Source organism: Anabrus simplex, chromosome X (assembly GCF_040414725.1).
Source record: "Anabrus simplex isolate iqAnaSimp1 chromosome X, ASM4041472v1, whole genome shotgun sequence".
Taxonomy (NCBI): domain Eukaryota; kingdom Metazoa; phylum Arthropoda; class Insecta; order Orthoptera; family Tettigoniidae; genus Anabrus; species Anabrus simplex.
This window is the reverse complement of record NC_090279.1, coordinates 200,654,958-200,680,588: the sequence shown is the minus strand read 5'-3', so window position 1 is coordinate 200,680,588 and position 25,631 is coordinate 200,654,958. Positions and strand designations below refer to the sequence as shown.

The 25,631-nt window shown below is 39.1% G+C and overlaps 1 protein-coding gene across 1 annotated transcript in view; it reads left to right on the top strand.

Annotated features, from left to right (window-relative positions):
• The window catches only part of LOC136886095 (uncharacterized), a 249,658-nt gene extending 224,248 nt beyond the window's left edge, over positions 1 to 25,410 (top strand). The window contains exon 2 of the mRNA XM_067158830.2: positions 25,159 to 25,410. The gene's annotated coding sequence lies outside the window, so the exon portion shown is untranslated. The remainder of the gene's footprint in view (positions 1 to 25,158) is intronic.
• Positions 25,411 to 25,631: the final 221 nt, after the last annotated feature.

Here is a 25,631-nt window from a genome sequence, read left to right as displayed (position 1 = left end):
ATTTCCTTATTACATCTCAATTTCCATTAATAATAATATATTTAATGCAGCCAAATAGCGATAACTGAGATATAGATTACATTGATGGGTTACATATTTGCATAATCCCTTATAGACATTGTTCTTCTTGTACAGAATTCATTGCGGTACTGTTCACACGTTTTTCCACACAGTGTGCACTCACAGTCTATACTTGTTTTGATTTACAGAGTAGGTGATGAAAACCGTGAACTGCTAATCTTGTAATGACATGTCTTAGTTCAAAATTTGCTTTTGTCCACGAGCGATCTGTCATTGCCCCTGTGCCATAGAAGTCTGCCTGGACTTCTTCTCTCTTCTCGGGCAGTTTTGCCAACAGTTTCTCTGATGCTTCGGTGTTCGGTAGGGGCATACTTGTCCTGAGATCTTCTACGAGAAATGATTCCCTTGCGAGGAGATATACAAGTCTAGATCGTGTCGTTTTTTGATACACCTATCACCTTCTTTATATAGTTCGCTTTCAGCCTTTTCAAGGTTGATAGGTTCCTCATTGTTAAATATGACAAGATAATTTCAATGTCATAAGTCATTATTGGAAGAATTTTTACTCTGAATAGCAACATTGCTGTCTCCAGACTGAGTGATCTAATGTCTTTTATTTCATGCATTGACATCATTGCTTGAATTGCCTTTTCTGTGACATGTTTTGTGAAACAATGTGCGCTCGATTGCAGGGCGATGCCTAAATATTTGAAGTCTGCTACTATCTTTAATTTTTTCCATTATTATGTTGTTCTCATTGGCCCTAAAACTTTTCTCATGATTCTTCCTTCTATTCTTCTTCTTCGTCTTTTCCCGTGCATGTGAGGTCGAAGTTTCTAACAAGTCGTTTCCATTTCCTTTGGTCACAACCGCTATTTTCTCTTAACTTCTTTTTGGCTGAGATCCTCCCGCACATAATCCATGTTCACATTAACATTAACGGTTGAATTTGACTTTCCTTGCTCTGGTCCCCTTGATATTGGTACGTATTATTTTTCATATGGGTCAAAGTGACTAGGCCAAAGCTAGAAATAATAATAATAATAATAATAATAATAATAATAATAATAATAATAATAATAATAATAATAATAATAATAATAATAATAATTCTAGGGCTTTTGCCACACTTGTGTTATCGCGGGTGCTAACTAAGTTGCACTTGTGGATTTGGCCTTGTTTTACGAATCTTGGCTGCGTGTTTTCGAACCTACATACAGAGTCAGTCAATATAAATGACTAAAGCCCGAATTTTTGTGCAGTAACAGGTTAGATTGAAAACTAATTGGGTTATTAGGAGGTGTCGGCCACCCGCTCTTCCATAATGTAGCATAAGTAACATAAATTATAGGGGTTCTGATGGGCCGTACACCTAATGTTTATGGAAACCCCATAGCATAGTCGTTGTGAAGGTAGACTATACTTGCTACTCTCTTCAGTAAGTTTGCATTCTAACCTATTAATGCATAAAAATCCGGGCTCTATAAATGACAGTGATTCTCGCAGTAGAAATGTTGTTGAAATGTATGTAAAAGAAAAGGTTAACAGTAAAAAAACAGAAGAGACTAACGATTTTTTTCCAAAGTTGTTAACGGAGGTATGTTTCTTGTTTCACTACTCTATGTACTGTATTCTATCTTGTAAAAAGTTACTTTAATAAGGGTCATAATTAAAGCGATGCCGTAAAATATGAGTTTCTTATTATATTTTTAAAGACTGTAAAAAATACTGTATTCAGTATAAGCCCGTGGATACATTTCACAATTGTTTCTCACAAACTAGGGGCCGATGACCTTCGATGTTAGGCCCCTTTAAACAGCAAGCGTCATCATCATCATCATCATCATCATCTAACAAACTACAAATGCTGTATTGCACACTCAATGTTGTACAAAATTCGAGTTACAGACTATTTTCTGCCTTAAGGGAAGAAACGTTTGCTTCTAGAAATCAAGAATTTCGTGTAACCAAATTTCTAGTAATGGAGAAATAAACACAGGTGAAAAATAGTACAAACGGCCAGGAAATTGAAGTTACTTCGAGGTACTGAATATTCTAGTAATGGAGGTTCGACTGTATACCAGATCAGAACAAATATAAAAGAAACAATAATACAAAGGATATTGCTATTTTTTGGACATATCTAAAGAATGTATGATAAGATACTGACAAAACAGATATTCAAGTACCTTTGGGAGAAAAAGTCAAGGATACAAGAGATGAAGAAAGATTTAGAAAGACATACTTGCTATTTGCGTTACGTCGCACCGACACAGATAGGTCTTATGGCGACGATGGGACAGGAAATGCCTAGGAACGGGAAGGAAGTGGCCGTGGCCTTAATTAAGGTACAGCCCCAGCTTCTGTCTGGTGTGAAAATGGGAAACCACGCAAAACCATTTTCAGGGCTGCCGACAGTGGGGCTCGAACCCACTATCTCCCGAATGCGAGCTCACAGCTGCGCGCCCCTAAGCACACGGCACGGCCAACTCGCCCGGTAGAAAGAAATAAAATAAGAGAAGAAGAAACTAGATAAAGAGAATTTTTTGAAAAAAACGTTTTAAGAATGCAATTTTTGCAAATAAGAACGAAACGGAAACCCAGTACAGAGTGGTTTGAGGAGATAAGAATAAAGCACAGTGCAATAGGAATAGGAAACAATAAAGAAGAGTGAATTAAAATTGACACTTGGTCCCTAGTAGGTCTCTTCGTAAAGTTGAAGACGTACAGAAACTGTAATGTACCGAGCTCGATAGCTACAGTCGCTTAAGTGCAGCCAGTATCCAGCAAATGCTGGGGTTGTACCTTAATTAAGACCACGGCCACTTCTTTCGCACTCCTAGCCCTTTCCAGTCCCATCGTCGCTATAAGACCTATCTGTGTCGGTGCGACGTAAAGCAACTTGCAAGAAAACTCTAATATCGCAGGAACTTGGAGGTTTCTTCTTCGTATGCCTCCTTTAATCGATTCTTCCTTAATTTAAACTAGCTAATTTCCTTCTTATTCTTTCTTTTTCTCTTCGCATTGCAGTTCCTTCTATTGTTTTTTAATGTACTGTACCGTTATTTATGTCTCATATCTGTATTTATCTTACTGTGCCTAGCTATAAGTTCTTCTCGTCTTTTTACTTTCAGTATTTAATGGTCTTCCTTCTTTTCTTCTGCTTCTATGCTTTATTGTTAATTGCTGTGTCTCTACAGTTATTTTGTTAGTTTTTAATTTTCTTCCGATACTTTTGTCATTGGATGATTACTTTTTCATTTATTTTGTATGTTTGCATTGTACTACTTCATCTCGCTGTCTCGTGTTCCCATATTAATTAATTAATTAATGGCTGTAAGGTACACGAATGACAACCAGAGTAATTCCTGGATGTAAAGGCAACCGGCAATAGAGTTAAACTGCTGGTTACCTTTCTTCGTGGCCTCCAGAAACATGGTTTTGCTTAAGAATATCACTGGTAAATCTACACTGAACAGGTTAATGTGGTGTGAGTCAGACTTGTACTTGAGCTGTTGGATATTTTTACGACATCGGCAACTCTATATACCTGGTACTCCCTGGTACGCTCCACTGATAACTACAGTACGTGATGTTTATAAAATTTCGCGCCGTCTTACGTCAGACCGGACGATGAATGCTACTGCGCATTAATAATTAAATGTTCCAAACCTGTTTTAGCTCGTACTAAATTGATATCACACGAATCATGATATATACAGTGCTGCTAATAATGATAATAGATCCTTAACAGAATCTTGTTTCAGTATACAAGGAAAGGATGTGGATGAAATGGGTGTCTCCTGAGTAACACCAGCATTCTGAGAAAATATCAGACACTGTCAGGAAACAACGATTGAAATTGCATGACCATATCATCCGATATATACCTAAATAAAATAATTATGGCTCCTCACTAACAGTCAAGAATAATTGGATAATCGAAATTCTATGGACAGAACGTTGGTAAACAAACATCATTTTATCAAAAATAATGTTCCCATAAGGAAACATAATTTAATTTTATAATTTGATAAATTTATTTTTTTATATAAGGCCAAAGGCAGGCTTTTATACAATTGGAGGCACATGTCTCCTCTGGTGCACCGTCACTGTTATGCCCTACATAGGAGACTTGTGGTGGTGTCACAACGGCACACTAGCGCTGGCGTCTTCGAAAGGTGTAGCAATCCAACTGATGATTCCATTGCTACACTGCGGCGAAACGTTTAAAAACATTAAATATCTTTTGGCATTTCCAATTGTGAAATTACCAACATCATTTTTCTAAAATACGCACGCTAAGAAGTAGCACTACATTGAGGGAAGAACGGAAGACACATCATAGCGAAAAGTTGAAGAGATTCTGAGAAGAGGAGAAAACAAATTCACGTGGTAAATAAATTCAGTTGCGCTCCTTAATTGCGGACAACATTGTGAAATAATAAAAATAAAAGCGAGACAAAATTCAGGTACTTTGGCGTCTCCGAAAACCATGATAGTAGGTCATAGGACGTAAAACCAATATAATTATTATTTATTATCAAAATCGAAGTCGGGAGCATTCGAACTTAAGGCAGTCATGCTAAACGTACAGCCATGCAGCCGGATATAATAATAATAATAATAATAATAATAATAATAATAATAATAATAATAATAATACATTTATATGAACTCCTCGAAAATCCTGAAAGGACCACACATCTCCTTATTCATTCCTTGATCGAGAGGTCTAATAATAATAATAATAATAATAATAATAATAATAATAATAATAATAATAATAATAGTAATAATAATAACAATAATATGTAAATTATAATTAAGTTATATTTCTGATATTTAATTTATATAAGTACGAGCTATGTTACAAACTATGTTCTATGTTGTTATGAAATAATAATAATAATAATCAGAACATAGAAGTCCAACTCATTGGCTGAGTGGTCAGCGTTGTTGGCTTCGGTTCAGAGGGTCCCAGGTTCGATTCCCGGCCGGGTCGGAGATTTTAATCGCCTCTGATTAATTGTTATGACCTGGGAACTGGGTATTTGTGTTTGTCCTAACACTTTCCTCTTCATACTCAGACAACACACTACACTACCAACCACCACAGAAGCACGCAATTGTGTACTCCATATAGGGTTGCGTCAGGAAGAGCATCCTGCCGTAAAACAGGGCCAAATTGAAATGTGCTACCCCACAGGTGTGGGAAAAGGGGTAGGAAAAAGAAGAGGAAGAATCAGAACATAGAAAACATAGGGAAACAATGAGAAAAAGGAGACAGTTACCTTTTGGGTTTTTTTAGGATTAAGAGAAAAAATATTCAAATACATTTGGGAGAAAACGTCATCAAAAACCTGGATTCAAGAAGTCAAAGAAGCCTTTGGAACGAAATAATAAAAGAAAAAATGGAAGAATGAATGAGGTACTTTTAAAAAGAAATGTTTAAAAATGAGAGAATTCCAAGGCAAAAGGAAAACATACCTGGTTAAATATGGTCTAAGGCGGGAAGGAAAAACAAGACGGCGGAAAGAAAGAAAGAAAGGAAGAGGAACCATCAAGGGCTGAGGAATTGAATTTGGCACCTCATGACGAGAAAAGAAGACAAGACAATAAGAATAATAATAATAACCATCATCCTTCCCGGGATATCTCTACAGGAATGAAGGTTATAGAAGACCTGAGATGTAGTTGAGAGTGACCATGGAAGGTAACGAGGTGTACAGGATGTCCGTGTTCGTAAGGAGCGGGCGTTACTGCACTGTTGATTACTTCCGCGCACAGTACTGGTGTTCTCTTGACCTGGCGTGAGTCCAGCCGCAATGCACAGGGGACCTGTGGTCATCAGGACATTACTGAGGTATTTTATAACGTTGAAACGAGAAAAAACACTCTTCCATCTCTCTACTGCTGTGGCAGTCAGGTTGCACGAATAAAAATGTACAGAAAGTGGGAACCACTACTCTCTCACATAGTAAATGTAGCATCCCGCATTTTCCTTAACTTTGAAGTGGGGCACGAATGCGAATATTATATCTCAGTTTCCTTAACATTCAAAAGAGCTCGAATAGGAATATTATCCCTCATTTTTCTTAACATTCAAGTGGGACACGAATAGGAACACCAAAAATGAGTACTAGGTTAATTCCTGGGGACAATGGCGGCCAGGCGTAGAGCTAACCACTCTACCCCATCAATTTCTGAGGTTAGGGATAGTGGAAGCCTTTACCTTTCTCCCATCCCAAGCTCTTCATGGACTGTACAGAAATGATTTTCTTTTTCAATAATGGCCTCAGGAAGTAAGTGTCCAGGAAGGGCTGAGGTATGGTTTAAGTTTGATTTCCCTTCTTTAGTTTTAATAGAAGATGATCTTCTGTGGTTCCTCACTTTCATACGAGACAAAGGCTGGTACTGAAATTTAATTCAGGGCAAAACCATTTCATTCGCCTTCCTTCGTCGCCAAAAACCATCCAAGTGTTGAGGCGCTCTTAAACCATCAGCAACAAAAAGACTGAACTTATCAGCTCCTCCCTTGGGTCAAGAACTGAATGTTAAAAGAGAAGTGATCTTGAAAGCATTTTGCATGAACAAGATGCATGACTTATGCTAATCGTAGCACCGTCAGATGTCTCGTGAGGTGACGTACTTGGTTCTCCAAACACAGAGCGCTAATCATCTATTGATACCTCGCTCTCGTTTAGCACATCCCTGGCTACTTGGCAGCTACATCCTGCTGGAACTGTTGACTGACAATTGTTTATTGCTTGTAGCGTTTTAACACTTCAGATTTCAAACACTCAGCTCAGAACTGTAATGTGTTCGCTTCAGGAGATTGGGACAGTATGAGCAAACGCTTCTGGAAGGTTATCGAGGTTGTCCATGGAAATCTCTGTCGGTCTCGTTGGCTGAATGGTCAGTGTATTGGCCTTCGGTTCAGAGGGTCCTGGGTTCGATTCCCGGGCAGGTCGGGGATTTTAAACTTCATTGGTTAGTTCCAATGGCCCGGGGGCTAGGTGTTTGTGCTGTCCCCAACATCCCTGCAACACACACATCACACATAACACTATCTCCACCACAGTAACACGCGGTTTCCTACACATGGCAGATGCCACCCACCCTCGGCGGAGGGTCTGCCTTACAAGGGCTGCAATCGGCTAGAAATAGCCAGACGAAATCATTTTTATTATGGAAATCTCTGTGAATGAGAACGGACATTATTATGCAGCTGGATGGTCTTTTTATAGAGTGCGAGTATTTTGATATGCATTACTGTTTCCACTCTCTTAAACCGAGGTAATTCTCGCCATAAGACCTATCTGTGTCGGTACGACGTAAAGCAAGTAAAAAAACAAGCTAATCGAACAAAACAGTCGATATTTTCACGATCCAAAAACGATTCAGTAACAGCGCTTTGATATATGGTTAAATCCATAGGTATGGGTTTAACAATCGCAACAATAAAAACTGTGATGACTGTTGGGAAATTAGAACTCGTTCAATAAACTCTTCCTCTTTCTTAATCCCTTTACCATCCAGAGTTGGTTTTTCCTCGGACTTAGTGAAGGATCCCACATCTCCTCAGGGCAGTGTCCTGGAGCGTCAGACTTTGGGTCGGGGATACAACTGGGGAGAAGGATCAGTACCTCGCCCAGACAGCCTCACCTACATTGATGAACAGGGGCCTTGTCGAGGTATGGGAAGATTGGAAGGGATAGACCAGGAGGAGTGAAGTAAGCGGCCGAGGCTTTAAATTAGGTACCATCCTAGCATTTGCCTTGAGAAGAAGTGGGGAAACCACGGAAAACCACTTCGAGGACGGCTGAGATGGGAATCGAATCAAACCTCCTCTACTCATTTGTCCTCCCGAGGCTGAGTGGACCCCGTTTCAGTACTCGTACGACTTTTCAAATTTCGTACCAGAGCCGGGAATCGAAACTGGTTCTCCGGGAGTGGCAGCTTATCACACTAACCACTACAGCGCGGAGGTGGACCTTCGTTTCGAGGTATTTGGTGGCTAAATGGTAAGTCGTATCACAAAACGGATGGCGCAATCTCGGTTCAACTTGGAGTGATCTACAACGTTGTACATACACTTTGTACTTTTTCCACATATATTTTATAGTTAGCACACTTATATTAAAGATTTAATCACCAAATTCAGTACGGACATTGCCCACATAGTGGCCATTTGTGAACCAAATGCTTTGGTCCTAGCTGTCACATAAATATCCGAAAATTAGTGCAGTGTGTGAAATACACACACAAATTTTCAACGTTTCTAACTCAATCTAACCTATAAATAGACGAGATAGGAGAAAATATCATAGGATCTACCATTTACATCGCTAAAACAGGCGGCTGATTTTTCAATCCGTTTGCCGATATGACGTATCATTTAGCAGCAGTTAATCTGTAAAAGAACGTCTGCAATATGGTAAACGTTCATATACTTTCGTATATCGATATATATATTCATTGAAGTTGATTTGTAGTGGTCTAGAAAGGGTGTGTCTCCCATTATCAGTAGTACTTTACAAATTGATAGTGATTTTCTGTACGAGGGGCGTCTGCAATTATAATGAATACTCCCCACAACGACTTGGACTGGCAATAGGGATGAGGGCCTTTCCCAACTTTTGTGTAACTGGCATTAGTAACGAGGTCCTACCATTGTAATGAATTATTTCCTTCTCGGTTTGACTGGCAGAAAGCCGAGGAGCGTGCAATTTTTTTTTTCAGATCTCGCCTACCCGATTGTGTCTGGCAGTACGCAGGGGTGCCCACCATTATAAACAAATGTATCCATCAAAAATGTCACTGGAATTAGGCAAAGTGGCCTGCTATTATAATGGAAACTCACTAAATCACGTGTGACTCGCAGTAAGCTGACTGGCATTAGGAAAAGTGGCCTATCATTATAATGATAACAGCAAAAATTAATTTCGACTGGGAAGGCGTCTGCCATTATAATGAAAACTCCTTAACTGGAGTGTGTCTGGAAGTAGGAAAAGGGCCTGCAATGTAACGATAACTCCCGATCTCGATTGAAAGTGGCAGTAGGCAAGTGAGCTTGCCGTTATCATCACAACTCGCACTTTACACGGGAAAGAACGTATGGATGCCTCCCCACGAGATTTCTTCGATAACGCGTAGACGCATGCAATTTAATGAAATTTCACTCGTTGCGTGTACAGTAATTTACATGGAAATCCGTATACAATATAGAATACCGTAACGAAGCACGGGTACGTGTGGTAGTAAATAAATACATATAAACATCATCATTATAGACCGTTATCCCTTTCAGCGTTCAGTCTGCAAGTCTCTGTGAATTTACAAAATATCGCAACAATCCTCTATTTGTAACTAGCGCTGTGGCCTCATTTACTTCTATAACTCTTATCTGTAAATCGTTAGAAACCGAATCTACCCATCGTTGTCTTGTTCTCCCTCTACTTCTCTTACCCTCCAAAACAGAGTCCATTATTCTCCTAGGTAACCTATCCTCCTCCGTTCGCCTCACATGACCCCACCACCGAAGCCGGTTTATGCGTACAGCTTCATCGATCGAGTTCATTCCTAACTTAGCCTTTACCTCCTCATTCCTTGTACCCTCCTGCCATTGTTCCCACCTGTTTGTACCAGCAATCATTCTCGCTACTTTCATGTCTATTGCTTCTAACTTATGAATAAGATATCTTTCGCTTCCGTAAATAAAAATGAAAACGAATGTCCTTAAATAATTGCCATGTTTAAATTAAATATAGAGATTTTTACATGCATACATTTATATATTTTACGGAGAGGACCTTATATTCTTACAGATCGGGTCTATCTGTGTTTCTCTAATATGAAGAGTGAATGACACTACAGAACAAGTTAAGTTCAATGTCTTTCTCTCCCGAATGTCAGAGAACACATAACTTGTGTAATGCCTGCTATTTTTAAGACTAGTTGTTGTAAATCCGGTGATTTACAGACCAGTCGTGACGGCCACTGAGGCTTCTTCAACTTCGTTGTGGTCATCGTATGCAAACAAGTTTCGTGAGCGAAAGAGTCATGAGATGACCCCGTCCTCGTGTCATACAACACTGAGGACTGATCACACCTTGTCGTGTTTCGAGGCTAACATCATTGCTATAGAATCCGGGTGTTTAGACAGTAATAGGTTAGAATGCAAACAAGTAGGAAGTGTTTGCCTACCCAATCTTCCGTAGTGTTGCGAGAGTAACATACATTCTAGGGGTTCTAACAGGCCGTGACCCTAATATTTATGCAAACCTCATAGCACAACTGTTGACCGGGTAGATTAATATTGTTATTTTCTTTTGTATGCATTCTAACCTATTATAGCGTAAACATTCCAGCTCTAACCATTACCAATCACAGCAATCGTAACAACTTCGCTTGAATCCAGCGGCTCCTTCTTGGTGTGCAGATGTTCATATTGGTGATTTTATGTCAATAAGTCGCCACTGAGCTGCAGTCAGGTGGCAGATCTCCTATCAGTTGTTTATGTAGTCTTTTCTCATATAATTGCAAAGAATTTGAAAATTTATTTAACATTTCGCTTTCTAAATTATTCCAATCCCTTGCTCCTCTTCCTATAAACGAATATTTTTCCCAATTTTTTCTCTTGTATTCGAACTTTATCTTCATTCCTTCTAATAAAAGCTCCACTGAAACTTATTCTTCTACTGATGTCATTCCACGCCAACTCTCCACTGACAGCTCGGAACATACCACTTAATCGAGGAGCTCGCCTCCTTACTCCCAAGTCTTTCCAGCCCTTTGCAACAGTCTCGTAACACTACTCTTTTGCCGGAGATCACCCAGAATAAATCCAATTGCTTTCCTCCGGATCTTTTCCAAATCTCGAATTGTGGTGAGGGCTCCTTACACTGGTACTTACTCTAGCTGGGGTCTTACCAGAGACTTATACGCCCTCTCGTTTACATACTTGCTGCAACCCATAAATACCCTCATATCCACGTGAAGAACATGTTGTTTATGTAATTACGCCAATTAAGATCGTCCCTTATAAATTAACACCAAGGCAATTAAGTTCTCGAAGCCTCTCACCGCTGGATATCGTGGTTCAAATCCCGGTCACTCAATGTGAGATTTGTGCTGGACAAAGCGGAGACAGAACAGGTTTTTCTCCGGGTACTCCGGTTTTCACTCTCATCTTTCATTCCAGCAACACTCCCCAGTATCATTTCATTTCCTTCATTAATCATTGCCCCAGAGGAATGCTACAGGCTTCGGCAGCCGACATAATTCCTATCCTCGCCGCTAGATGGCGGTTTCATTCATTTCATTCCTGACCCAGTCGAATGACTGGAAAGAGGTTGTCGATTTTCATTTCATTTAAGTTCTGGTGTTATCGCCGTATGCTCAGAATATCTTGGTTGCATCAGGAGACAATTAGAAATAACAAAAGTCCATCACAGAAAGGAAGAGAGCATACTTCGGCCACATTGTGCGTAACGAGAAATACCACGAAAAACTCATACTTCAAGGAAAAGTAAAAGGTAAAGGAAAGAAGAGGCCCTGGTTGACGACACACTTCCTCATTGGGCTGGCAGCTGTTAGTAGGAAGCCGGGAACAGATTGACCATCAGCGTCCATTGAGGATATTGTATTTCTAGAAGAAGAAGAGAAACTTTCACCACATCAACTCATTAATTAAAAGTGAGGGGACTTTTCCTATTAGTGAAACTCACACCCTGACTTTTCACCCCATTTACCGTCATAGCATTTTCTGCTGTCCATCTCACAACATGGTCTAGGTCAGTGGTATTAATAGTGTGCGATGCGTAGTCGCCTCAAGGGGTACTCAAATTTATCGTAGCTTCTAACTGTTTTGAGTGATCAGTTCATAAAAGAGTCGAGCCTGCTCATGTTCAATAAAATCTTGTTTTGATTCAGTGTTTTGTCTACCACTACACAGTGTCCGCTTTCCGAACTATTCATTCTAAAATATGTATGCTCTTGTTTTAATTGTTTGTTTCCAAATCCACTCATCCACTTAAATGCTTCCAGTAGCACTGTACGTAGTGCAATAATTATACTTGTAAATGTACTTCAAAACATCTAGTACCCCACGGTCGGCAGCCCTGAAGATGGTTTTCCGTGGTATCCCATTTTCACACCAGGCAAATGCTGGGGTTGTACCTTAATTTAGGCCACGGCCACTTCTTTCGCATTCCCAGGCCTTTCTCATCCCATCGTTGCCGTAAGACAGATCTGTATTGGTGCGACTTAAAGCAAATAGCAGAAAAATCAAAACATCTAAACTCGCTGATACAATGAGAATGCGACAAATTCCATTTTAAGCCATTTGGAAAGAATGAATAACAACAGACTTACTTATCAAATGGACAACGTTTTGCAAATCAAACGTACGAGATCAAAATGGTATAAGCAAGTAGAGAAGGACCTCACCGAATTAGGATCACGAAATCTGCAGGATAGGAATATAAACAGGAAAATTGTTCACACAATGGGGTTTGAGGAACAGGAGAAGAAACCAACATGACGTACTTGATCGGAGGAACAAAAATCACAACACTTTATGAAAATGAAGAACTGTTGGACAAGAAGGAAAGCTCAACAAATGTTGATTCCGCTTGGTTCTAAGTGACCCATTCGTGCAGAAGAATAATAAGAAGACTCATACAATACGCCTACGTATATAATAAAATAGAAAGGACCAATAGTAGAACCTTGAGGAACTCCCCTCTTAATGAATCAGGTATAATTTCAGCTACTCTAATTCGAACTTCCAGAAATGTATCTAGGCAATGAAAATCTCGTAATTCCACTCTCGAGGAGACCACCTTTCTCCATTTTGTCTCGTTAAGTCTTGCCGCGTTGCCTGGGATGGGAAGAGAAGGCTCCAATGGTCCAATAATTGGGCTATCGTTAAGGAATGAAAATGTCAGGAACAGTTCTCCGACCGTTGTTGACCGCTTCTTCTGTAACCTTTACACAGAAGGAATTACGAGGTTTCCTTTGCCAGCGACGATATATATTATTGTTATTATTGGGGAACAGGGTGGTGTAGCGGCTTACCTGCTTGCCTGTCATCCCGGCGAACGTGGTTTGATTCCTGGTGTCAGCAAGGGCAGGCGATCTTAAATCCCCGGCCACAACTCGTTCATGCCTCAGAGCGTACAGAGACCCTGAGCAAGCGGGAGATTGATTTCTGTTAATATTATTTGGCATCCCTCAGCAATCATTGCCGCGCTCACTGGCTCAGGCAGTTGAGGCGCTGGCCTTCTGACCCCAACTTGGCAGGTTCAATCCTGGCTCATTCCGGTGCTATTCGAAGTTGCTCAACCTCGTAACGGTAGATTTGCTGACACGTAAATAAACTCCTGCGGGACTGAATTCCGTCACCTCGGCGTCTCCGAAAACCGTAAGTGTAGTTAGTGAGACGTAAAGCCAATAATATTATTATTATTTCTTTCTCCGTTAGGGTCCTATAGGGACCTCGTGGCAATTTCAAGGCTTCATCTGCTCACTATGCCTCGTTTTCCTCTCTTCCTCTCTTTCCTTCGTTCCCTCTCGATCTTGGATCCCCCTGATAATGGGGGCAGTAGAATAACACCCACGGTATCCCCTGTCTGTTGTAAGAGGCGACTAAAAGGAGTCCCATGGGCTCTGAATTTTGGAGTGTGGGTTGGCGACCACGGGGCCGTCAGGTGAGCCCTGGAATTGCTTCCACTTACTTGTGCCAAGCTCCTTACTTTCATCGATCCTATCCGACCTCTCTTGGTCAACTCTTGTTCATTTCCGACCCTGACGGTATTAGAGCACTCGAGACCTAGGGAGTCTTTCATTTTCACGCCCTTCGTCACCCTTGCCTTTCTTTGGCCGATATCTTCATTTTTTGAAGTGTCGGATCCCTTCCAATTTTTATTTCTGATTAGTGTTGTGTAGAGGATGGTTGCCCTGTTGTAGTTCCTCTTAAAACAGTAGTCACCACCACCACCTGACCTAGGAATCCTTCCATTTTAACACTTCCTTTCTAAAAAATCTCTCTCTCTATCTATCTATATCTTGCTTCTTCCTCTCCTCTTATATGGTTTCCTTGCGAATCCTTCTTGACTTTATGAATCTGGATTGTTGACTTCTTGCTCCAAATATACTTTAAGATCTGTCTGATTAACCTGTTGTCACGTATTCTATATAAATGTCCAAATAATATCAGTCGCCTCTTCCGCATTGTATCTGTTATGTTTTCTATGTTCCGGTATATTTCATCATTACTTCTTGATTTCGAGAGTTCTGTAGTTCTTAGCGGACAGAATATTTTCTGTGTAATTTTTCTTGCCAGTATTTCTAATTTATTCAGCTTGTAATTCAATACTAGCTATTCGCGTGACCCATTCGCGCAGATGAAGAAGAATGAGCAGAAGAAGAAGACTCATACAATAGGCCTACGTATATAACAAAATATAAAGGTCCAATAGTAGAGCCTTGAGGAACTCCCCTCTTAATGAAGCAGGTATAACTTCACCTAAACCGGCTTGATTACTGTGTCAATAACATTATTGTTATTATTACTATTCCAGCAATAATTTGTTATTTTAGTATAATCGCAACATACTCGTACTTCGTGGATTCGAACATAAAAACAATTGGATTTTGGGAATACGACAACAAAAATCTTTGAACACCACTGGTCTCGGTGTTTTTGCTGTCGCTCACAGTAGGAAATCACCACCACTCCCAACCCTGTATCTTAGTCACTACTGAGTGAAATGAATACAGAATTCACGAATTCTGCCAGGATATAATCACGGGGTTTACCTCATCTGTGGTTAGAATTCTTTGTGCTTGAAGAAGTCCTGCGACCTCACGTTAATGCCAAGAATGTTGATGTGTTCGCTAATGAACTCCCTTCAGTACCCCCGCCCCGGCAACATTCCTCCAAGCTGACGTGTCTTCTATGGTAATTGTTCCCGTGCGCCGTACTTTGCTACGTACCGCCTTGGTTTATCCTGTAGGTCAGACGAGTGATTTAACTGCCTTCTCTTGACACTTCACGCAACTCCGCCTTGCAGTCACTAGTTTGAGCCAACTTTCACGTGGAAACGTAATCACTGTGGAGCCCTTCACTGCCGTCCAACCCTTCTCCTTTTGTTCCTGGTTGAGATCAGTACTGTGGGACAAGATTCCGGCATCACAGCGTCTCATCTATACACGCTGTATCAAAACTCAAAAGAAAAACTGCAGGAATGGTTTTCTCATATAGAGAGAAGAAAAGGTCCAAGATCTGTGATAGGGTAGATCATGGGATACTACTCACGAAACTGAGGGCTATTGGACTAGACCAGAGGTGCTCACGCTGCGCATTCTGTCCAGATGGCGCACAACAGTGTAAGCGGACGGGAAGGCTATTTATTTATTTATTCGTATCAGAAGCTCACATTTTACATAACATAATGGTACTTAATGACATACATATCAAATAGTGTCTGCCCAGAATTTCGCCAAATCACGGGTATTAGGTGTCGCAGCCATCAAGTCCTCTATTGTGTAACTTAAAGGACACTCACTACAGTTCATGAAATGGGCTTCGGTTTGGTCTTCATCTCATTCACGTAGCCTGGATGTGCCAGGAGCCAATTGATTCTTGATCTACCAACACCAGAGCGAAGCGTGTTCAACTATTTCCAAGAAAACCAATGTTCCTCATGTCCTGGAGGGAGATGTTCAATTGGTATCATCCAACCAGCAAGTTGAGGATTTCTAGTTCTCCATATTCTCAACTTTGTAGATTGAGCAGATTCGTGTAGATCTTCGGTTGTATTCAGGAAACTCCTCCTAGACCTCAATCCTCGGTGGGCAGGTTCATATCCATACAATGGGTGTGCACATGAGGCAAGTGCTTTAGATCTCTCATTCATGGAAGCAACTTCTCTTCTAATAATTGGTGGGGCGATTCCAGCCAAACAGTTGGTCTCAAACAGCCAGTGATAAGTCGACATGTTTCATTTAGAGAAATGTCAACTTGTTTAGCATGACCAGATCTGTACCAAACAGGGCAAGCATACTCTGCAGCGAAGTAACACAGAGCCAGGGCAGTAGTTCTCATCGTCTTTGGATGTGTACCCCAATTGCTTCCAGACAACATGGGAAGAAAAATGTTGTTTCTAGCTGACACTTTCTGCTTGATGTTCATGCAGTGTTGTTTGTAGGTAAGAGCACGATCCAGTGTTACACCTAGGTATTTAAGTGTTGGGCAGTGGTCTAGTTGAGTATCTTCTCATACTGCCTGCAATTCCCTTGACGGCCTGTCTGTTCTTTAAATGGAAGGCACATGCCTGAGTTTTAGATGGGTTAGGTTTCAATTGGTTTCCTCTGTAGTAGTAGGAAAGTTCAGAAAGAGCCTCTGGTAACTTTTCTTCTACAACCTCAAAGCAGCGTATGGTATTCAATCACAGTGACGTTGTGCCTACGTCACAGGCCGTGAAGGTTGGTGAAGTTCTCCCAGTCACTCTCGATCACTGCGGCGATATCCGAGTTTGATATGGTGGCAGAATATAATGAAACAAGAGGGAAGAAATCCCTGTCATTTTCAATTTACGTTCTAAGAAATAAGTTATTTACCTTCATTGCAGTTTATAGATTTTGACCGGATACTATGAAGAGTTAGGCCTACCGCCTCAAATATTTTTGTAATTGTACGTAATGAATTAAAGTTTTCACTATTATATTTTAAGAGGTGCTTTAGAAACATTTTTAATATCATATTAAGTTAGGGTGGATAAGCTGTCGCATGAGGTTGCTTGGATTCAAATTATCTGATAAACTCACCAAAAATCCAATCATTCTTACCGCGAATAACATCATTTAGTTTATTTTTTAAGGCATACTGCATATCTATTTGGTGATACATTTACATTGTTGTCGTTCTTTAATAGGCCTACGTATACAACAAAATATAAAGGTCCAATAGTAGAGCCTTGAGGAACTCGCCTCTTAATGAATACAGGATCAGGTCTGACTTCACCTACTATAATTCTCTAAGTTCTATTTTCCAGAAACTCGCTCTCACCATTTACAAGCTAACTATTATCGTCGGGTGCCTGACATGTTTTAAATACTATTTTCAGAAATTTCGTGAACAGGGAAATTCACAGAAAATTACAACACTGTGCAAAATCAAGCAATAAACTTGTTGAATTATGTAAATATATTACGTTTTGCTGAATGAATAACAGGAGTTTCACTTTTTATTAATGGAAATACTGCAATTCCCATCCAAAGAATTGTAAATCGTAGCTTGTACACTTAAACCCTGTACATTTAACACAAAAATTATAACGTGTCACTTTTCTTTGAATATAGAAATATAAGAAAATTGACTGTTTATATCGAGCGCAGTGGAAAGCAAACCGGAATGTCTTGAAAAGGTCAGGTATTCTTGCGATTATAGCTTTTTTTAAATACTGTACCCCAATCAGCATTTCCCTGTGTAATGGAGGAGATCTTCATGGTCACAATCGAAGGTCACTGTGACGTATGCATACTGCGTAAGCTGCCGGCATTTACATCAAGCCATCCCGGCTGCACTGAGCTGGCCTCAACGGTCGCCCAGCTAAGTACCTGTGGACTAGACAAAAGAGTGGGTGAATGGGTAGATAAATTTCTGGAAAATAGAACTTTGAGAATTAGAGTAGGTGAATTCATACTTGATCCTGTATTCATTAAGAGGGGGTTCCTCAAGGATCTACTATTGGACCTTTATATTTTGTTATATACGTAGGTCTATTAGTAAGTTACAGGGTTGTGAGTGACTCCAGTAAGACCTCGACAGAGATGTGAGATGAACGCGGACAATAGTATAATGGTGAACGGGATGAAAAGTTAGGTTGTGAGTTTCCGCAATGAGATAAATCCTCTCAGTGTTAATTACTGCGTTGATGGGGTGATAGTAAGCCATGGGGATCACTGTAAGTACATAGATGTTAATATAAACAAATATTTCCATAAGGCTAATCACGTTAACGAGGTTTTGAATAAAGGTATAGATTTCTTCTCTGTGGTTATGAATGAGGTTCACATGTTTAAAGACCCGAAAATGGAAAATGTGATGAAACATATGTAGTTCCAACGAATATTTTTACCACAAGTTCTTTTACATTAAATATACAATTCACTAAACAGCCTTCAATTCTTGTACTTATTTCCCCTAGTCCCTTATAGTAAATTCATTATCAGTCATTAAACTGTGATCAGTACCGATTTTATGTTTAATTAATATTGCAGTATCATGCAGTGGGGGTAGAGATCACATCCCTGTACAAGCAAACCAATGAAAATCGTATTCGTTAACGAATAGCAGTCGCCGTGATCACGAAATATTTAACTGAAAAAATGAAAATGAAAATATACCTCGTATTCCCCATTCACCTCAGCATGTTTGTATCAAGCAGTGATGCTATGCTGATGGACATTGTCCAATATTTTATCATCAGACACAACACTGGCTTGCCAATGAAAACGGACATGAAGACGGGAGTTGGGAAAGAACAAATCGTGAGATCCAACTTGTCACAACTCTGAAACCTGTTCACCTGATTCTATCCTGCACAAGATGTCCTGTAAGTGCTAGAAGGTGTGCACGGGGAACTCCAGCTATAGGAAGGCTCGACTGTTTTGTTCAGAGTTGTGCCCTCATTGTTGGGATAATTGCAGATGCTCATATTGATGAGAAAGATGAAGCAGTGCCACCTGATGATTTGCTTGAGGCCTCATTATCGTAGTATTTCGGAGAATCATCGATGTTCTTCCAGAATTTTCTGGACATCAAGCTCAAAGCAGCCAAGATTAACTGGACAAATTGATAATTTTATGTAGATATTCCGATCGTATTGATATTTATTAGTATTATTATTAGCATAAATATGTATTGTGGCTGGGGCATTCCAAATTTTTTTGTAACGTGACGTGACGAAGTGTGTGACGGAATGTAACCATAGTAAACGTGGTGGCTGTGATGTAAGGTACGGATGGATGGCCAGACAATGTTACCTAGCAGCCGTGCAGGCTATGTCTTATGGCTGGTGGTCATCGCAAAGGGAAAATTGGTTTCTTTCTTTCTTTCTTTCTTTCTTTCTTTACTTATTTATTTATTTATTTATTTATTTATTTATTTATTTATTTATTTATTTATTTATTTATTTATTTATTTATTTATTTACTTATTCTAGAGTTTTTAATTATCATATATTTTTCTATATTCTTTTACTTGGTTATCAGTGATATTACTTATCTAATTATTTAAATTAGTTCCTGGAAATTAATAAGGCTTAATTAAAAATTACGTAATTTAAGTACTTCTAGTAGTTTGTCAATAAATTGTTATTGAGAAAGTGGCTCTGCATGACCATCAACATCAACGGCGGGAAAAAAATCATGTTTTTTGGCTATAACTCAAATTCTAGGAGAAAATAATGTTGGCATCTCTGATTCATGATCGGCAACCCGAAAAACATAAAGGAGCAAAAAATCATAACAAAACCACAATGTAATTTAAACCACTCCCTTTCGGCACCTAACGACTGGACTACACACGTCATTAATTCCATCCTTCATTGTCAACGGAATATTGGTATGGGAATAGTGTCGCACGCAGGAGCCATGCCAGCGATAAATTCCTTGCATCAGTTTTCTCGTCCGTAGCGATGGGCGCGCTGTCAGCGAAATCAGATGTACAGGAGGCCATGCTGCTGGACTTGCTCGCGGTCATGGCCATCCAAGAGAACAGCTGATGGAAGTGGACGAAGCATCACTAATGCTGTTCTGATCTAATGCGTATTACTGAACAGTTACTCATTAATTACTTTATTTACTACGAAGGAATTACCGAGTTCCTTCTCCATAAGTTAATACTGTACTTGTTAATCGTATTTTCTACCCATTTCTTGAATTGTAATTCAGTATTACAGTAGAGATGTATGATACTAAAAACATGGATTATTACTTGGATTCTGATTGATCTTAACTCGAAAAACAATATAACTCATGTTATGTCTTTATTTACTGAAATTATTTATTTATTTGTTTGTCCCCTCTCCTTTTCGACGTTTATACAGTATATAGAACATGCGGTAAAGAAAATGAAAGAAGAATATGGAAAAGGAATCTAAATCCAGATCTGGAGAAAGTTTTGAATGGTACGGATATATTCCTGGGGAAGAAAGTACAAGATGAAGATAAATCCAAAACAAAAATTATAGAATGCAGTAGAAAGACGTCAGGTGATGCAGGAAATATTAGATTAGGAAATGAAGTTTTAAAGGAAGTAGATGAATATTGTTACTTGGGTAGTAAAATAACTAATGATGGCAGAGGAGGACATAAAATGCAGACTAGCACAAGCAAGGAAGAGCTTTCCTAAGAAAATAAATTTACTCACTTCGAGCATTGATATAGAAATTAGAAACATGTTTTTGAAGACTTTTGTGTGGAGCGTAGCGTTTTATATTCTGATATGGAGCTCAGAAAGAGAATAAATGCTTTTGAAATGTGGTGTTACAGAAGAATGCTGAAGGTGAGATGGGGGTAGATCGAATCACAAATGAAGAGATACTGAATCGAATTGGTGAGAGGAGATCAATTTGGCTAAATTTGACGAGAAGAAGAGATAGAATGATAGGACACATCTTAAGACACCCAGGACTTTTAGAGTTAGATTTTGCGGGAAGTGCGAGCGGTAAGACCGAGGTATGAATATGACAAACAGATTAGAGCAGATGTAGGATGCAGTAGTTACGTAGAAATTGAAACGGCGGCATGGAGAGCTACATCAAAGCCAGTCTATGGACTCATGACCCAAACAATAAAGTTTATTTGTGTATTTACTTGACTTGCCTTTAGTCATGGTTATAGTTCGTGGTTTATAGCATTTAAAAATCAGATATTTCGCGTTTTGATTTTCAAATTTAACGTTTTGTAGCAAATTGGTTAAAAATAGGCACAATATGCTAAAGCGAACACGTAACAGTTGGGAGTAAAATCATGCTCTTTAATCACACATTGCTCGTCATGGAGTTTTGAATACACTACGGAAAATAAGCCAGACATCAACATAAGACTGCAAGATGTATTAACACACACGAATATGCATATTTACAAACACAGTTTCAAAGTGAAAAATGCTATTCTGAACGTATTCATTTATCACAGTACAACACACCTACAAGGAAGAGGAATTTCAATGATGATGGAAGTACAACATGCCAATTATTTAAACGGTGTCCACCTTCATTCGTGATCGCCTATCAGTTACAATCATGTTGTAGTTGCAGAGAAAAAACCTCTCTACATCGACATTGTTCGTGGAGGCCCAAATGTACTGCAATGCTGCCGAGGCAAAGGAAGAACTGAAAAACATTTTTCTTCCTCCATTCAAGTCTTTGATTGCAAAGTCGGCACATCAATATGGACCTATCTGTATCGCTTACGTAAAAATGTCCCGATTTGTAACTCTGTTTGATCGTCACTTCACTTCTACCCATGGCTACTAGACAATAAAATAAATCGCTAGGTACCGTACTTTAAAACATAACTACTACTCAACACCAATTTCAGTAATAATCCACTGTGGTCAAGGGTCAACACAAAGAGAATGAACGTGTGTGTTTGAAAGTGCATTTTCTGCTTGATTGGGTGTTCTTTGCACTGCTCTTTGGCGGGTGAAAGATATTCCACACATTGAATGATTTAAGGCGCCGTAATAAATAAATAATAACATATATCTTATTTTTAAGAAAAAATCATCCTTTAAAAAAATATGTTTATTTCGCATAAATTGTATAATTTCGCATTTCATCGCAAATGCTAAAAATCACAAAATCTAGCCATAGTTAATCTAGGGATGGAGATTTTTTCCATTATCCCGAGGCCGTGAGCTCGATTCCCGGCCAGGTAGGGGATTCCTTAGCCTGGATCTGAGGGCTGGTTCGAGGTCCACTCAGCCCCTTGATTACAATTGAGGAGCTATCTGACAGTGAGATAGCGGCCCCCGTCTAGAAAGCCAAGAATAAGGGCCGAAAGGATCATCTTTCTGACCATGGGTCACTTCCCCATCTGCAAGTGTTCGGGCTGGCCAGCAGTCGCCTGCTACGCCAAAGCCGATTGGCGCTGACGTTTCTTCCACATTACAATAATAATTGTGGAAGTTTTAAATGTTAAAGAAGGGAAGCGATATAATATGTAAACTAACACAACCCATAAATTAAATTAATAATATTAACAAGCGAATTGAGTGCATGGTTCGGACCTTATACTTAAATTGCATCTGGGAGATGATAGGTTCAAACCCCATTGCTAGCAGACGTAAGAGTGTTTTCCATAATTTCCTGTTTTCACACCAGACAAATGCTAGTGCTTAGTCACTGGCCTATCCATAACACATCTTATTGAAATGAAATGGCGTACGGCTTTTAGTGCCGGGAGTGTCCGAGGACAAGCTCGGCTCGCCAGATGCAGGTCTTTTGTTTTGACTCCCGCAGACGACTTGCGCGTCTTTATGAGGATAAAATGATGATGAAGACGACACATGCACCCAGTCCCCATACCGGAGAAGTTAACCAATTATGGTTAAAATACCCGACCCTGCCCGGAATCGAACCCGGGACCCCTGTGACCAAAAGCCAGCACGCTCACCAATTCGCCACGGAACCGGACACACATATTACTGTGTCGGTGTGACGGACGTTATTATTATTATTATTATTATTATTATTATTATTATTATTATTATTATTATTATTATTATTATTATTATTATTATTATTATTATTATTATTATTATTATTTACGATGAGACCTGCTAGAAATCACGTGTCAATGTCAATTCATCCTTCCTTGTTGTTTCCACATACGTTCTCTCATGTATTCCTTCATCACTGCAATATGCTTTATTATTCTCTCCTCAGACCACTTTGGGGCGGGTTTCCTTTTTATTCCTCCTCGGAATCCTTCCATTCTTAAAACTTTCTTTTTTTTAATCTCTCTTTCTATAGTTTACTCTTCTCTTAATTTATTTCTTTCTAAATCTTTCTTCACCTCGTTGTCTACTTGAATATCTGTTTTCTCAGTCTGTTATCATCCATTCTTTAGAAATGTCCAAAAAAATAGCAGTCTCATTTGTATGATTGTTTCTGTTACATTTTATATGTTCTGGTATATTACATCATTAATTCTTAATTTCCATTGAACCCAATATTTTTCTCATGATTCTTCTTTCTAGCACTTCCACTAGCAGTAGCAGAATTGACATCATAGCTTACAAGGAAACAGAGAGTGTGGGATGTATAACAGACTCCACAATTCGTTTTGAAATCTGCACAGACCAGCCAGAAGACATTGATAGGGAAAAGAATCCTATGTATGAACCAACCATAATTTATTATAAAGATAAATTTCGATTGAAGGACATTTAAGTGTTAGGATTAATGATAGGAGCTCGATTCATTCTGAATTTTTGGAAGCAGTTTAATTTAGAGGCTAGCATTACGACCTGCAATTTAATTACTGAGAAATTATTGCTACGTGTTATATCACTTATAGTTTTTTTTTTTTTTGCTATTTTGTTTTACGTCGCACCGACACACATATGTCTTATGGCGACGATGGGAGAGGAAAAGCCTAGGAAGTGGAAGGAAGCGGCCGTGACCTTAATTAAGGTACAGCCCCGGCATTTGCCTGGTGTGAAAATGGGAAACCACGGAAAACCATCTTCAGGGCTGCCGACAGTGAGGCTCGAACCCACTATCTCCCGATTACTGGATACTGGCCGCACTTAAGCGACTGCAGCTATCGAGCTCGGTTCTTATAGTTTAAAGATATTATGAATATAATGTGATCTATAAGATTATTATAATCAAAATTATAATTTAATTTGTTTCGTTGTGCTTTGTCGATTGCGACAACCGTCAATAGAGGGAAGTTTTGTAAATAAAAACACTCACTTCCGTAAAGACACCTCCGTATTGTAGTCCTTGTTTTAAGATTGTGTCAAGAACTGAGTGTCGAAAAAAGAAATTAACTTGATAGCACTTGTCGTCTTCTGCTAATCGTAGCACCATCACATTTCTCATGAAGTGACGTACTTGGTTATCCAAACACAGAGCGCTGACCATATGTTCATACCTCGCTCCCGTTCTTGTTGAAATAAATCTTAGTGATGCCACAAGCTAATTTCCATCTTATGTAACATTTCTTCTGTAACAGATTTTCCTAACTATTTTCTTTGATTTATTTCTCCCATGTATTTAAATAATTTCTTTACTTTCTCTATTCGAGCAATATCTGTCGTCAAATATTTCGGAGCGTTTTTTTATACTTGTAAGAAATTTGTTTTTGTTTTGTACAGAGATTCTCGAATGTGTTTTGTTGGCTGTTTCTTCCAAGAGATTGATGTGTGTCGTTGCATTCTTCAGGTTCTCTGAATGCATAGCAAAAACGTCTGCAATTAATTTCAACATCATTTCGTTATATCAAGTGGCGAATATTTAAGAACAACTTAAATATTATATTTCAGCGGTCCGCCTATTGAATACATAATATTATATAATGTATTAAATGGAGTATATGTTTCTTCCCCTAAGGCGCATCATCAGCTAGAATAAATCGCACAATATTTTAGATCCAAAATCGCATTACTAGATTGGTAAGAGAGAAATTAAAAACAATTTTTATACACCAGGACATTTAATGTAAAATATTAGCAAACTTTGTTAAAGTTTCAAGTCATATTGTCAATAAAATTGTTGTGAATTGTTCATTAAAATTTTTGATGACAAAGTTCGCGGAAACTAACATTTGCATTTGCAAAATCGTACAATGAACATCGATGTGATTTAAAATATTTCTTGATAAAGGATCCTTAATATCTTTGATAGACATTCCATTAAATTGCATGTAAGAATGAACGCTTCAGGATTCTAAGTCAACACCAAAGCAGTAAAGTTATTTGTAGAATTGAATAATGTTCAGTCTGAAATTGAAATCACATCGATTATTTGAGTAATGTACTTGTTCACCAAGTAATGTCTATAAAATGAACATCTAATTGAGATTTCGTACTTTTTTGTGTGTTCACAGGAAGGCTGTGATGTGGGCAAAGCCAAGTCGTCACGTCTCCACTTCAGCAGGCCATGCTTGGCCTGGCCTAACGGTGAACGGGCGCTAACGGTTGCTGAGCTGAGCGAGCGACCTCCATCCATGGCAAGCAACCAACTGTCTGTCTGTGTGTCACAATTCAGACTGAGGAAATCTGTGAACTCTCCATATTCTAGATACATTTCACTAAATATGAAATGTTATTTTTAGAAACTCACACTGTTACGAACACACACACAGAACTCGAAATATTGTGCACATTGGTGAAAGTGGAAATTACCAGGACATATAAATGACTCATATGGAAACAACGTTACAAAACTTAAAAGGGAACAGTTAAGAAGAATTCGATTGAGCAAGAAGTTCTATTTAGCCTTCATGAAACTCTGCAGTACTCTTTATAGTGCATAACAGAAACGTGTTCGTTCTTACTAAGTATGTTTTTAATTATTAAT